The sequence below is a fragment of the Bombina bombina genome, chromosome 2, assembly GCF_027579735.1.
Source record: "Bombina bombina isolate aBomBom1 chromosome 2, aBomBom1.pri, whole genome shotgun sequence".
NCBI lineage: Eukaryota > Metazoa > Chordata > Amphibia > Anura > Bombinatoridae > Bombina > Bombina bombina.
This window is the reverse complement of record NC_069500.1, coordinates 242939798-242956313: the sequence shown is the minus strand read 5'-3', so window position 1 is coordinate 242956313 and position 16516 is coordinate 242939798. Positions and strand designations below refer to the sequence as shown.

At 36.6% G+C, this 16516-nt stretch overlaps 1 long non-coding RNA gene across 1 annotated transcript; it reads right to left on the bottom strand.

Moving 5' to 3' along the window:
• Positions 1–12874: 12874 nt before the first annotated feature.
• On the bottom strand, positions 12875–14084 carry LOC128647744 (uncharacterized). Its single transcript, XR_008400401.1, has 3 exons — positions 14040–14084; positions 13489–13542; positions 12875–13058 (listed from the first exon to the last, which is right to left on the bottom strand). It is a non-coding gene; the product is annotated as an uncharacterized LOC128647744 (long non-coding RNA).
• Positions 14085–16516: the final 2432 nt, after the last annotated feature.

The following is a 16516-nucleotide window of genomic DNA, read 5'->3' as shown; positions in this document are numbered from 1 at the left end:
CCGGTCTTCAAAACTGTAAGTGGTTGGATGAAGACTTCTCCCGGTAAGGTGATCTTCAAGGGGTTAGTGTTAGTTTTTTTTAAGGGGCTATTGGGAAGACATGTGCAATTCGATTCGGTTCGATTCGGAAATTCGGCAAATTCGGAGATTCGAATCAAACCGAATTTCCGAATTAAAATACTGCCGAATTTACCGAATAAATCCGAATTAGTTCGGATTTAATCAGTAAATTCGGATGGACACGGATTACACTAGCATTGTACAGTATATTAGGTTATATCACTCTGCTAGGGGTTACACCTAATATAAGTATATAATACTAGTCTAATACACAGCACACATACCGAAATTCCGAATTTCCGAACCAAACCAAATCCAGACGAATTTTTTTGAATCCGAATGAATCTGAAATGAATCCGAAACGAATTCATTCGAATTTTTCCAAATTTGAATCGATCCGAAACGAAATTCGAAAACCTCCGAATCGATCCGAACTGAACCGAAACAAATTTTTCGATCATGCACATATCTACTATTGGGTGGGTTTCAGAGAAGGGTTGGTTGTGTGGGTGGTGGGTTTTAATGTTGGGGGTGATTTCTAATTTTCTTTACAGGTAAAAGAGCTGATTACTTTGGGGCAATGCCCCACAAAAGGCCCTTTTAAGGGCTATTTGTAATTTAGTGTAGGGTAGGGCTTTTTTATTTTGGGGGGGCTTTTTTATTTTGTTAGGGGGATAAGATTAGGTATAATTAGTTTAAAAATCTTGTAATTTGTTTATTATTTTCTGTAATTTAGTGGGGTTTTTTTGGTACTTTAGCTAATTTTATTTAATTGTATTTAATTGTATTTAATTAAGGGAATTAATTTAATTATAGTGTAGTGTTAGGTGTAATTGTAACTTAGGTTAGGTTTTATTTTACAGGTACTTTTGTATTTATTTTAGCTAGGTAGTTATTAAATAGTTAATAACTATTTAGTAACTATTCTACCTAGTTAAAATAAATACAAACTTGCCTGTGAAATAAAAATAAATCCTAAAATAGCTACAATGTAACTATTAGTTATATTGTAGCTAGCTTACGGTTTATTTTATAGGTAAGTATTTCGTTTTAAATAGGAATAATTTAGTTAATGATAGGAATATTTATTTTGATTTCTTTTAATTATATTTAATTTAGGGGGTGTTAGGTTTAGGGGTAGACTTAGGTTTAGGGGTTAATAAATGTAGGTAGGTGGCGGCGACGTTGGGGGCAGCAGATTAGGGGTTAATAAATGTAGGTAGGTGGCGGCGATGTTAGGGCCGGCAGATTAGGGGTTAATCATATTTAACTAATGTTTGCGAGGCGGGAGTGTGGTGGTTTAGGGGTTAATATGTTTATTATAGTGGCGGCGACGTTGAGGGCGGCAGATTAGGGGTTAATAAGTGTAGATAGGTTGCGGCGACATTGGGGGCGGCAGAGTAGGGGTTAATAAATATAATGTAGGGTTCAGCGATGTTGGGGGCAGCATATTAGGGGTTTATAAGTATAATGTAGGTGGCGGCGGTGTCCGGAGCAGCAGATTAGGGGTTAATAATTATAATGTAGGTGTCGGCGATTGCAGATTAGGGGTTAATAAGTGTAAGATTAGGGGTGTTTAGACTCGGGGTTCATGTTAGGGTGTTAGGTGTAGACATAACTTTTATTTCCCCATAGGAATCAATGGGGCTGCGTTAGTGAGTTATATGCTGCTTTTTTGCAGGTGTTAGACTTTTTTTCAGCCGGCTCTCCCTATTGATTCCTATGGGGAAATTGTGCACGAGCAGGTTACACCAGCTCACTGCTGACTTAAGCAGCGCTGGTATTGGAGTGAGATTTGGAGCAAAATTTTGCTCAACGCTCACTTCTTGTCTTAACGACGGGTTTCTGAAAACTTGTAATACCAGCGCTGTAGGTAAGTGAGTGGTGAGGGAAAACGGCTTGTTAGCACCGCACAGCCTCTAACGCAAAACTCGTAATCTAGCCGAGTGTTATTGTGAGTGTAACTGTACTTTTGTATTTTTTATTTGTTTGTGACAGTTTTTGTTTTGCAAAACAGTTCACCAGAGCTCTGAGGACGCGGTAATCATTCTAGGGTAAATCAAGATTGTGCTCATTCATTCGCATTTACTTTCAACTTGTAATATTAGCGGTAAACCCAGAGAGCTCAAACACCCACAATAAACCTCTTTTTGCTTTTGTGTAACTTTTAATGCGTCACTCAGAATATGGCCATTAAAGTTTTAATGCTTTCAGACCAAATTAATGCTGCACTTGCTTCCAATGGTATTATTGCTCCTTATGTTTGTTCATTAATCGAAGGTTCAGCTCAAATTGCTCCTGGTATGAAGGAATTTAGTTAGGCTACAGTGTCTAAAATGTTGATAGTCATTCCACCTTCAAGTAAACGTAAAAGGTCAGTACAAGATTTACCTTCTACTAGCAAATATATGTGCCTCATGAAGCCTCTGAGGGTGAGGTTTTTTTCTGATAAGGGTCCTGCTTCTGATCCTGAGCACTCTTCTTCCTCCTTTTTATTTGATTGAACACATTTATTCTTTATAAAGGAGGTTTTGTTAATTTTAGAAATTAAGGAAGCTACTGTTTTAGAAGAGGGGGTTACCAGTAATTTAGATTCCTATTATAGGCCTGTAAAGGACTCTTCTTAGGTTTTTCCAGTGACTGAGGCTGTGGCTGGAATTATTTCTAAAGAATGGTCTAAACCTGGAAATTAATGTATTCCTTCTTCAAAGTTTAAAATAATGTATCACCTTCTAGTTTCCAATATTGAGCTTTGGGAATCTGCCCCTAAGGTAGATGGTGCCATTTCCACTTTGAATAAACGTACTACTATCCCTTTGGAGGATAGCACTTCCTTCAAAGACCCCATGGATCGTAAGCTTGAATCCTTTCATAGAAGGGCTTTTTAGCAGGCAGGTTATATTTTAAGACCAGCTTTTTAAGACCAGCTATTGCTGTTTCTGCTGCCTTTCCATTTGGTTGGATAGTCTTTCTGATCAGATTTCTAAAGATTCTGGCAGTGAAGATTTTCTTAACCTTTTAGATTTACTTAAATGTGCTAATTCCTTTATAGGGAATGCTATTTTGGATATCTGTTCTTTCTAGATGGGCCATATGGTCAAAGTTATGGTCTGCTAATGCCGTCTCTAAATCTAGACTATTGAATATTTCTTTTCAAGTAAAGAAATTGTTTGAGGCTTATTTAGACTCCATTATTTCTACTGTTTCTGGTGGTAAGGGAGCTTTTCATCCCCAAGATAAAAAAATCTAAAGTTAAATTTAAGGTTTCTAACTGTTTTCTTTCCTTTCGTCAGCATAAGGAACATAAATCTATTTCCTCCACAGCTAAGCAGGATTCATCAGGTTGGAAACCAAGCTCCAATTCAAACAAGTCTAAACAAGTTAAGAAGTCCACTCTTGCTACCAAGTCTGTTTGAAGGTGCGGCTCCCAATCCAGATTCTCTGGTAGGAAGCAGATGAATACTCTTTCCATTTAAAGGATGCTTACTTCAATGCTCCAACTCGTAAGGATCATTTTCAGTATTTGTCTTTCTAGACAAGCATTTTCAGTTTGTTGTTTGGTCTGGCTACAACTCCATACATTTTCACAAAGGCCTTGGGGGCTCTTTTGTCTGTTATCAGAACTCAGGGAACAGGTGTGTTTTCTTACCTGGACAATATCTTGGTTCTAGCTCCAACTTTATATTTAACAGAATCTCACATTAACAGACTGTTATTATTACTTCGCAATACAGAGAAAAAAATGTACAGATAATGTAAGGTGGTAAAATACAATCTGTTACTAATGGACTGAGAACTGATACTCTCCTTGTGGTTTGACTATCCCCAGGGACTGTGAAATAAGATAGGAACGCAATAGTAGATGGCGCAGGTCTTTAGGAATTATAATCCCTCTGATGACAGAGAAAAAGGCTTAATGTATATGTAAAGGCCAATTAATAAAGGTGCAGTATACTCACTCCTTGAGTTGCATAGTATCTGCTTGTCTGAAGTGTCTCACTCAGATATCTGGTAGCAGTAATCCAAAGAGATTCAGTGAACTGGGAGTAAAATGAAAACTCCAGTGAAAAATGTGTAGAAATAGTGGTAATAAAATAAGTTATAACTTACTCCATTAAAATAGGATTTCCGTCCATCACAGCAAAAAAGGAAAATAATATTCCAGTTTGAATAAAAAGTATTTATTATCTCAACGCGTTTCAACGTATATAGACGTCATTTTCAAGAGCAAATATAAAATAGGTTAAAACAGTTGAAAAGTCAAAATCTTTTGATCAATAACAGACTTTGTGTCTCGCAACAAACTGTTAAGGGATAGTTTTCAATATTGTTACCTAAAATATAATGTTGACTTGGTATTAAAATATTGGCTCAAATGAGAGTAATACAAGCAGATGCTACTGGATCTAACTCATGTTTGTACTGGGGCTAAATTAATGATTATTTTACAATTGACAAAGAGTGCAATATATCGGCTAGATTTAGAGTTCGGCGGTAGATGGGCTGTTAACGCCACGCGTGTTTTATGTCTAACGCACGTCATTGTTTGACTCCGGTATTTAGAGTTAATATAAGACCATCTAACGATGCTCCTAACGCGTGTATGTCACACGCGTAATCCTGCCCGCGTTAGACAGTCTCCCATAGAGATCAATGGGAAAGGCAAAAAATAGCTTTTTTTACCTAACACTCGATCTCGCGAGAATACGCACAGCTCGGTCATATGACGCATACCACATCATGCACAACAATAACACGCCGCAAATGTCACAACATCAATCAATCAACAAAGCACACAAGCATTACACATTCACAAGCGGGGGAAGTTTTAATACTATTTATACGGGGAATACGCATATACTTTAAGATGCGGAAAATCGCACAATAACAACAAGGAATAAAAAATATATACATACACTAAAAAAAAAATCGCATTCAATATCATTATATATTATGAAAAACATACATATACAACACTTCACGAAGAACACACCATCGCAAATTCACATTTAAAAAGAATACTATTGGACAATGTTAGAGAAAACGACCACTATGACATCATCGCATTCTACACATTCCACAAATACCAACTCAAAATGAGCATGCGCAAATTAACACACCTAATACACATTGCAATAATATTAATTGCTAATAAAGCACACCTGAACACTAATTACAATGGAAATTGGGACATCATTAAACATTTACACAGGGTATATAAGCACCACACAAGCAGGGCTTCTTTGACTGTGTTGCTGGTGGGTCTTTGGAGATTTAAGAATAGAGATTTTGCGAATTTTTGAGAGTGTGTTAGCGTGAGATAGTCAGTTGGTAGTGTTAGCGTGAGAGAGTCAGTTGGTAGTGTTAGCGTGAGATAGTCAGTTGGTAGTGTTAGCGTGAGAGAGTGAGTGAGTTAGTGGGAGTTAGCGGGAGTGGGAGAGAGTCTGTTAGTGGGAGCGTGAGTGAGTTAGTGGGAGTTATTAGTGATAGTTGTTAGTGTGAGCGTCAGTTAGTGGTAGTTAGTGAGCGTTAGTGGGAGTGTTTGTTATTGAGAATTAGAAGTAGTGTTAGTTAGCGAGCGAGTGATTTATCTGTACACTTAACACATTTACACGCAAACACATTCAATACATACATACACTTATCAATAACACTACATACACTCCATACCCCCTACCCCCTCATACTACACTCCATACCCCATTCCTTGTAGTCCCATTCCCTTTCATCCCATTTACTCTTATCCCATACCCCATACCCATCCCATACCCATCCCCTAGTTACATTTAGTTTACATATCCTCCTTTTAGTCTTATTCTTTTCGTTTATTTAAATACTCCTTACCCTCTTTTTTTTTTACATCCCTCACACTTTAAGCACCTTTTTTGTCTTTTTAGTTCTTTATTTTGACCCCCTTTCATTTCATCACACTCACTTTTTTTTGATTATTTGGGGTTTAGTTTAGGGAGGAGATGGAGGCCAGGCAGGGGACAGGTAGAGGGGGGAGTAGAGGGAGGGGGAGAGGAACAGGGCAGGAAGGGGGGCAGGAAGGGGGGCAGGAAGCGGGGGTGGAAGCGGTGGGTGGACCCAGCCACTTGGTTCAAGATGACCAAGTGGCTGGGCCCAGTGGCGGTCAGAGTAGGGCTTCACAGTCCGGGAAACAGAGGGCATCGTCACAGGGGAAGGCCAAGGCGACTAGGGAGGCGAGGTTTACGATGGAGGAGAAGGAGGCCCTCGTAGAGGCCTATATGGCCAGGTATAGGATGCTGCAGCACCAGAAGACTACCCCGACTGACAGGAGGAGGCTCTGGAACGAGATTCGGAATGCAGTCAATGCAGTGGGTGGCCGGAACCGGGATATGGATTCCATCAAACATCGGTACCGGGACTGTAAACTTGAACTTAAAAAAAAGTTAAGCCTGGAGGCCCGACATGCTGCAGGGACCGGTGGCGGCCCTGCCCTTGAAATGGAGTACTGCAGATGGGAGGAAATGTTGCGGCCCAGCATCTCCGAGGTGGAAGTAGTCGGTATCGGAGGAATCGATACCGGGAACCTGCCACTCTCATCTGACGGTAAGCTCATTGAACAATAATTTCACATACGAATGTATTTCAATGGACACTATACGCAAACATTTACTTTCATGATTGAGGTAGCGAATACAATTTGACAAAACATTCAAATGTACTTATATTACATAATTTGAATCATTCTTGAGATATATTTTAATGAAGAAATAGCCATGCACACGGTGAAACAATCACAGGAGGCAGCTATATTCAGCTAACAATCAGAATCTTATAAACATATTTAGATATGCTTTTCATCAAAGAATATCCAGAGAATGAAGCTAATTAGATAACAAAAGTACATTCGAAAGTTTATACTAAATGTATGCTTATAAATCATGAAAGATAAAACATTGGGTTTCATGTGTTAAGGATCAGATTAATGCTATTACGCTGTTTACACGCATTCTATTACTTAGCGGTTACATCAGTATCTAGGCTATAGGTTAGGTGTGCATTTAAACAGACTGAAAACAAACGCAAAAACATTCACATTGACCAGATATCACAAACACTGTTTAGAAAAAGCGGAAATAGAATTGATTGTTTGTTAGATTTCAAAGTGGATTAATGATTCTGCATTTGTAATTGTATCGTAAGCTAAGTCATTTAAAACTTTATTTGCAAATATGCTAATATATACATTTCTTTTTTTCTTTTTTTTTTAATATACAGAGTCTGGGGACGAGGCAGCACAGCCTCCTGCATCTCCCCGGGATGAGAGTGGTGGTGAGGAATTCCCACTTCGGAGGGAAGAGGCCCCCCGTGACGAACAGCGCACGGGAGATGATCAAGAGGCCCCGGAAGCACAGGAGGATCCCGCTGAACCCGCGGAACCCGAGGTCCCTCAAAGACCCGCACTCCGCCGTGCACGGGCACCCCGCCGTGCACGGGTTCAACAGGCACAACAAGAAGAAATAGCGGAGGTGCGGGTTCTACTGGAGTACATAGACCAGATGCGTACCTCCCGGATAGAAAACATAGAAGGACGGCGCAGAATACTTGATGGGCAGAATCAAATAATTCAAGGCCAAACTGAAATAATCAGTATACTGAATACAATACAAGAAGGACAAACAAGAATGTTCAATCTTCATCAGGAAATGTTCACATTTTTCCGGGAGGCGCATGCTGGTCTACCTCCTGTTGCTGGGCCTCTTGTTGCTGGGCCATCTCCTCCTGCCGGCCCATCTCATCATCCTCCTCCTCAGCCATCTACTCCTCCTCCTCCTCAGCCATCTACTCCTCCTCCTCCTCAGCCATCTTCTCCTCCTCATCCATCTTCTCCTCCTCCTCCTCAGCCATCTACTCCTCACCTTGGTCGTCCCAGTACTCTTCCTTCCACTCCTCCCACAACAGCTCCAAGGAGGACTCTTCGGAGTCGGCAGTTGCCTCTCCCAGAGCCTCAGCCCCGTGGGAAGAGGGGAAGGAAGAGGAAGTAAGTATTTTTTTCCATCTTAAATTATTTTTTTTGGGTAATGGATAGGTATGTGATGATGTGGTTTTCATACACTTGTGGACCACACTCTGTATATAATCGACTTCTATGGGACCGGGTCCATGGAGGAAGATTCTTTGCAGAGTGTGGGTTATAAGTGTGTGAAAACCACATCATCACATACCTATCCTTGTTCATGATATTGATTGGTTTCTGTGATGTGATGTCCAAACTGTTTCCCGAATCGCTAACTAAATTACCATAACAATTATCCATGATGGCATATTACTGTTTGAATGCCAATAACACAGCTTAAAGGGACAGTCAGAAAATTATTGATTACAAAGAAAACACTGTATTACGCATTATAAAGTTTGAAACAACAAAACATGGAGAAATACATGTGTGACTTATGTGCTTACCCTTGTATCTATGACTATGAAAAATGACCACTTATTTGTTGTTCTGACATAACAACATTTTAGATATCAATGATCAATACATGGTCAATAATATGCTGTATGAGCACAAGGTTTTACATATACAAATGCTATCCAAATGCCCTCTAGTGCTCAAATTGTATAATGATTACAAGCACTCTTCAAGATTTAAGAAATGAGCACACCAACCTCATAGGTTTAGATAGCAAATTTAAATAAACCCAGACAAATGTTCAATTGTTGAGAAACATTTGATATCCTTGTTATTACAGAATTTACTTTTCGAATAATGTAAAAAATTTTTTTTTCGAAACTGTCCCTTTAACAACATTACATATGCTAACACATTTTAAGCTTGTTGCTATATATACATGTACTTTTTCCAAAAAAAAATTTGAAAATCACATTTATATTGACGTGTTAAATAAAGTCTATTTTCTTTAAGAGACATTATTGTGTTAATATTTTATTGTAACTATTTTTATTTTAACAATGAATATGGTTTAAATTCCTTTTAGGAGTGGGGGGGTGAAATATGCTAACAAAAATATATTTGAAGATTAAACTATGTGGATCTCATACATGATACAAAAAAACAACATTTGCATTCAAGGGACAGTATCCTATATTTTTTACATAACTGTATGTAATAGACACTACTACAAACAACAAGATTAACATATACTGATAGCAATATTAAAAAGCTTCAAACACTTGCAAATAAAATAGGGTTAGCTATATTTTAAATATAGATGAACCACCATTACAACCGTAAAACACAATACCCCATCATTAACATATGAAAAGAACCTTTACACAAACTGGACAAAGCTGGAGATGGTACTCACATGAAACTCATTGGCTTTGCGAGGAGTAAGAAAATAACTTACATTTTCTTACAACACAAGACAAAATAAACCTATTGGTTAAACAATGGACTATCTAACTATAGACAAAATCAAATATTTTTATTTATAATGTGAGTGTCTAATGAACCTTTCATAAAATATACAACGAAATTACATTTAGAAGAAGTCGGCATCATATATTTAGCATATGATAAATGCATATTGATTACTTTATTCAAACACAATAGCGCATATTTATTAATTAGATATGTTCAACATTAAACACAACATTAATTTTTAAGAAAAAGGAACATTGTTGACAAACATATTAAACATGGACTGTAGAGATTTGCACTTGCCTAGAAATATCCTATGCATGAAAACATTTTGCTTTCGTTCGTTGATTCAACCAGACATCCAGCAAAAGAGAATGTGTTGGTCTTTATCAGCTACGGGTCAACAATGTAACATGATGCAAATAATACATATTCGCAAGCTTTTTAAAATTGCATGCAGTCACAAACGTTTTTAACGTGCACAAATATTGCGGGACTACGCAATCCAATCACACGTTTTTTTAACTTTACATGTGCCGTCTTAACATGGCGCTTCCTTGATCACGTAAGAACGCCATCCAATGAAAGGCACATTATTGATCACGTAAGAACGCCCAAAAAAAAAAGGCGCATCCTTGATCGCGTCAAAACGCAATCCAATAAAAGGCATATTCCTGATCACGTAAGAACGTCAGTCAATACAAGGAATCATTGGACAGCCTGGCAGGTGACGTCTTAAGCAAAATGGCGCATCCGAGATCGCTGAAAAACCGCAGACAATACAAGGACTCAGTGACATCTTGGCATATCATTAAGAAACGTATTTATATTTTATGAACTAGTATGTGTGTAGATTGCTATCTAGGAATGTCACCAAATCATGAATCATCTTTTCGGACTTGACTGTCCCTTGAACTATAGCTATGGTGTATATCTTTAACATTTAAAAGATACACATGAGAAATACATATGCCATTGATGTTTTAAGATATGTTTGGATTGTTGTTGAATAACAATAGTTATACATGTATTGATTAAACGTGTCATTTATTCAAGTTTAATTATGGTCAGCCTACCTATAGCCATATATGGGAGGAGATGTATTTTGTTAACATATTAGTTAACTAATATTCATCATCTACATTATTTGTATTACACACAGAGATTGATTTGGTTACACTTTGACAATAATATAGATTTGAAAATGAAATACAGGTGCTGTCAACATTACAATAAGATTGTTTATTAATAAAATTATATGTCCTTGTTCTTGTAAAAAGGACAAAAACGCTTTACAAATGGAAATACATTCATTTACAATAGTGATCAACATCACTTAAAGGGACATTATTTTGTTTTTAAAAAGAGCATACACATAGTCAATACTATTTAAATAAAATGAACACTTTACAGGGATTATATCATTGTATCAATACTCAGATCATTTTGTAAAGGTGCATCAATTCATGCAGAGTTTATAAATACACACATGGATATGAACATTTAAATATACATATATACACAAATACAAAAATATATATACATATATAAAGAAATTACTCTGCTAATCATAATCAGGCAATGATAGAGCTAAGAGAAAATAATATAAACACAAATAATAAGATTACATTGGAGATGTTAATCTTAAAGTCATTTACTATTGTCTTACATATATGATTTCATTATAACAAATAGATTTGTTAGGTCCCTTTAAGGATAAACAACATAAACTAGAGCTTGCAAAAAATAACAGGAAGAATGAGGACAAAGATTTGTGAAATAAAATTTATTTTATTAGTATGTAAGAAAACATACACAACGTTTATAAATAATCTTTTAAAAATAAGGAATATATGAGCCATATGACAAGGTAACACAGTGCATCACAGTCCATGAAGAGAGTTGCCAAGGGCCAGCATAGCCTCATTGGAGACACATGACAAGGTAACACAGTGCATCACAGTCCATGAAGAGAGTTGCCAAGGGCCAGCATAGCCTCATTGGAGACACATGACAAGGTAAAAGAGTGCAACAGGCACAACAAAAAACTGATAAAAAGGCCAAAGGGCAACAATATAAATACAAATTCAACATGTGGACGGAGGATTATTATCTGCCACCATGGAGCATATCCAGATCCTCCACTTACTGGTCATCCTCTTCATTGTCCTGTGCATGTCCAGCTCCAGATTCAGGCCTTGAACGTAATTGCATAATTTCACGCAGAGTCAAGTCCTGAACCCGGAGCTGGGCCTGCATGGTGTCGTTCATCCCTCTCAGGACAGCTGCGTTCCTCAACACGGCCTGCTCTACTCTTGCTATCCCTTCTAGCATGAGCCATGCTGAGTCACAGCCTAAAATAAAATAAAAATTAATATTAAGGATAATTACACAACAGAATAAAAGATTTTAATACATACATTGTCATCATAAAGACAAATAATTATTTACATCAATTATTTTTCATATATTCTTTACACATGAATTAGGTTATTCAGACAGACAGAAATCATTAAAGGCTCATGTTACTCAAACATGTTGAACCCTTTAATTGGTTTTAGATGATCCACTTATACAGCTTGAGTGTATCAAATCTTGTTAAAGGATTTACATTGTACTTACATCAGCAATTTAAAAATTCAATTTAGACTGTGGTAGGCACACCTATCCTTAAACATTTTGGCATTGAGGACAAGCTGTGTAAACATAGCAACCAGAAGAAATTACATTCCCACTGGGTTAGACAAGAGATAATGTATCCACATTTGGACATAAAATTTTGGATCCAAGTAGTGGTGTTTGGTATATGTAGTGATATCCAATTAAAGGGACACTGAACCTAAATATTTAATGGACTGATTCAGATAGAGCATGACATGACAAATCTTTAGAAATTACACATATTCATTATATGTTTTAATTGTCAAGCTATATTTTGAATGCAAGAATGTTGGTTTTTATGGAAGCCAATATTTGTTGATGAACCTTGTTTGTGCATGCTGGTTGATGGATACATTCATCCAACAATAAAGAAATGATGGCCACATTTATTTTATTGTTTAAACTAATTATAGGAATAAGTTGTTTTCAATAAATATATCAAGAGAATGACGAATAATTCATAAGAGTATTCTATGATACATTGGCTTAACATTGCATGCTGGATTTGAATCACAATTTAACCAATTGAACTTCACTGTACCTTTAAGTATCTTATAAAGTGTATTTAGAATGATACTTACAGCTGTGCCTGGGAAGGACAATCTGACACCCAGGACAATGAAGGTTTAAACAGGGGGAAGGGATGGGATTGGCTCGGGGAGGGATGGGAATGGCTTGGGGAGTGGTGAGCTGCTGCTCCAGGGTAGGCCGTACAGCTGGGGAGTGGGGAGTTTGGGTCTGGGCAGCTGTACGGGCCAGAATACGGGGGAGAGCGGCGAAGGGGGGTGTATGGGCGTTTTTTTGGGAGGGACAGGATATGAAATATGGGAAGGGCTGGCAGTGGTCGGGGCATGGTCATGGGTTTGGTGATGGGAAGGGCTCTGGGTGTGTGCAGAGGTGTGGCCATGGTCAGGGGTGTGTGCACGGGGAGGGGTCTGTGACTGGGCAGGGGCGGAATCCAGATGACCAGAAGTGGTGGATCCATCTGAAAATGTAAAATAAATATATTAACATCTCATACATCCTGACATCAAATCAACGCATTTAAAATTGATTATGTTTTCAATATACCTCGAAGTGTGTTTGAATCTGTAAACTATTCTGAAATGAGGATATGGTATCTATATAGGCACTCAGATGAATCTCAATGACTGTCTGTACAATGTGAAACTTATTATTGTGTTTTGGCATGGAATATGCATGTGACATAATGATGGCATGAATTATATATTCTTAAAAAAATATATACAAGCAGATTTTCATGCTGCCTGATATAGAAAGGGGGCAGTAGTGTATTTGAACAGACAAATAATATTCCTTTTTAAAGGGAAAAAGCTGTAGACTTTGAATGTCTTCAATAAAATGATTTCAAAAAAAGAAACATGTTGGAAACATGATAGATATATTTCACATACCATCAGACTCCAAGGCAGCCTCTTCCTCCTCCATCCCACATGTGACATCAATCTCTGTAAAACATAACATGTTGTGTACACCTTAAGATCAGATATTATAACATATGTTACTGTTGCTCAAATACGCACATCAATGTTGCATTAAAGATATACACACACAAAGTTATGATTTACATCATTTTGATGGAGCATACAAATGACAATAGATTTGTTATTGTCAATAAATCAGAATCTTAATGTATTGTTTGTCTTAATGTTAAATTCATAAAAGCATAGTACATAGAACATTTAAGATTTCTCATGTGTGTATCACTTGATGACTGTTGTTAAAAAAATTAAAAAATGAAAAAAACATATGTTAGACATCTTATGAATAACAAATGTGTAGAATAATAAAGTAGAAATTATTAATCGCTCAATATAAAAAATAAATATATAATCAGAAGATAAATTCTATGATTTTTTATAATGTTATGCTTCATCGGAATCATGATCATAATATTGATTAGCAATACACCTTCAATTACATATAAATGAGTCAATGGACTTACCAGGAGCCCGCAAAGGCGGCTCTATGTCACTGCTGGATTCCTGTGGGCTCCCCACACCAACTCTCTCTATGAATGATATAGATATATATTATTAAACACATTTTGGATATCACTAAATCACATCTGTCTAGAATTTTAACATTAATCAACTTTAAAATGTGAATAATAGAGCAGTCATTACACCAGAAAATGCTTGATTGAATCAAGGGGATTCTGTAAACATATCTGTATTCAACATATGTTTAATGTCAGACTACATTAGACATCAAATTCATCTCAGATGCTGCTATTGCATATCTAAATATACCCAATGATCAATGTTCTTAACCCTTTAAGGACACAGCTTTCACTTAGCTCAATTGTTTTATGACGGAATAATTCCGTCATATGTCCTTAAGAAGTTACAAGAATACACACAAACCACATATTGAGGAGCATCTGTTGACAAATCTAAACAAACATGTGTCACATCGAGCCATTTTTTCAATGTACAGTAATCTTGTTTAGGACACAACACATATTTATCACAATACATAACAAACTTTATTATTACTAATATGTAATCATGGTGCTGTTAGAGTATGCAGATATATATAAAGTAACTCCAACAGATAATTAGATTTATATATCAATAGTTTTTAATAAAAATAATGTAATGATGAATGAATCTATTTTGTCTTAAAGGGACACTGACATGATTAATTTAAATAATTGATTTCTATGTTCAAACTGTAAAAAATGATTTAACATTGACTCCTATTATAATTCGAATGTTGTTCGATATTAATCTTAAAGGCAGATAAGGAATATTGGATTCAATAAATATTGTTTGTTGAAGGTATCCACCAATCATCAATATAAACCCAGGTTGGTCAACAAATATTTAGATGCACATAAACGTACTTTCTTTATTTTAAACTACATTTAGCAATAGAATATGTCACATATGATGATAGTATTATATTTTATGTTTATTAATATTGCATACTGTATGTGAAAGACAATATTAATAATTGTAGTTCAGTATCCCTTTAATCTAAAATTAAATAGATTCCACAATGTTGTTGTTTGTTAATGAATTATCTACTCCATATGTTGATGTAATGAATGGTATTGAGCATGCAATTAAAATCAAATATGTTATTTAAGTATATCCGAATAATTATATAATTTTCATCTATTAAATAGACATTACATATAAATATAGAACAATGTGTATTTAGTATGTAATGTTCATTCCATGTTTCTAAGACAAATGTCAATTAAAATGAGACATACCATACTGTGACAAGCCCTGGCTTGAGGATCCAGCAGCCACATCCATATCTGTAATATATTAAATGAGGATTGCATATCATTAATACTAATCATGCCATGTTTAAAATATTTACATTAATAACAAATCAATAGAAAAATATTAATCCTTTGGTAGTCCCATGAGTTAATAGTTTCCGCAATTTAATGAATGATAAATATATCCTGGACTCTTATTTTCAATCAGTTGTGTTGTTTACTGTATCTTTAAGAATATATGCTTGTTATTACATAATCATCAATTGATGGCCATATGTTATAATTTATTAGTATTATTCGTTTTTTATTAGATATAATATTTAAAATAAGAATACTGTATTCTTCACTAATCTAAGATTTTCCATTTAATTTTTAACAACATGTATAAAGCAATGCCACTTTCCGCAAACCCATGTTAACGTGGATGAGAAATGCCATTTTCGCGATCATTGCGCAATGATTCCAAGCGGAATTACGCATCCGTCATTTGACCAACATGTATAAAGCAATGCCACTTTCCGCAAACCCATGTTAACGTGGATGAGAAATGCCATTTTCGCGATCATTGCGCAATGATTCCAAGCGGAATTACGCATCCGTCATTTGACCAACATGTATAAAGCAATGCCACTTTCCGCAAACCCATGTTAACGTGGATGAGAAATGCCATTTTCGCGATCATTGCGCAATGATTCCAAGCGGAATTACGCATCCGTCATTTGACCAACATGTATAAAGCAATGCCACTTTCCGCAAACCCATGTTAACGTGGATGCGAAATTACATTTCCGCTCTGTGACGCATATTCTGTAGAGCGCAAGAAACATCATTCCAATTTCATGTATCACTAATGTAAAATCAGATATCTAAACATCATATGTAGTGTATGTTGTGAGATCTGTATAGGTTTAGTATCTGACTAAATACAATTTTTGGATTTTTAACATTATAAATATTATATGAAGTTGGATAATTACCTGGTTCAGATTCTCTATCGGGTCCTCCCAGGCCACCGGACGGAGAAGCATCTGCCCTGTCCCCCGCGTCAGGACTTTCAGATCCCGCAGCTGGGAGGGAAGAAGAGGAGGCCGAGGATGGCGAGGATCTAAATCTTTTGGGGACCCGGAGATTGAGGAGCTCGCATAAAGTCACCTCATAAGGGAGTAGGTACAGTTTCCGCGGGG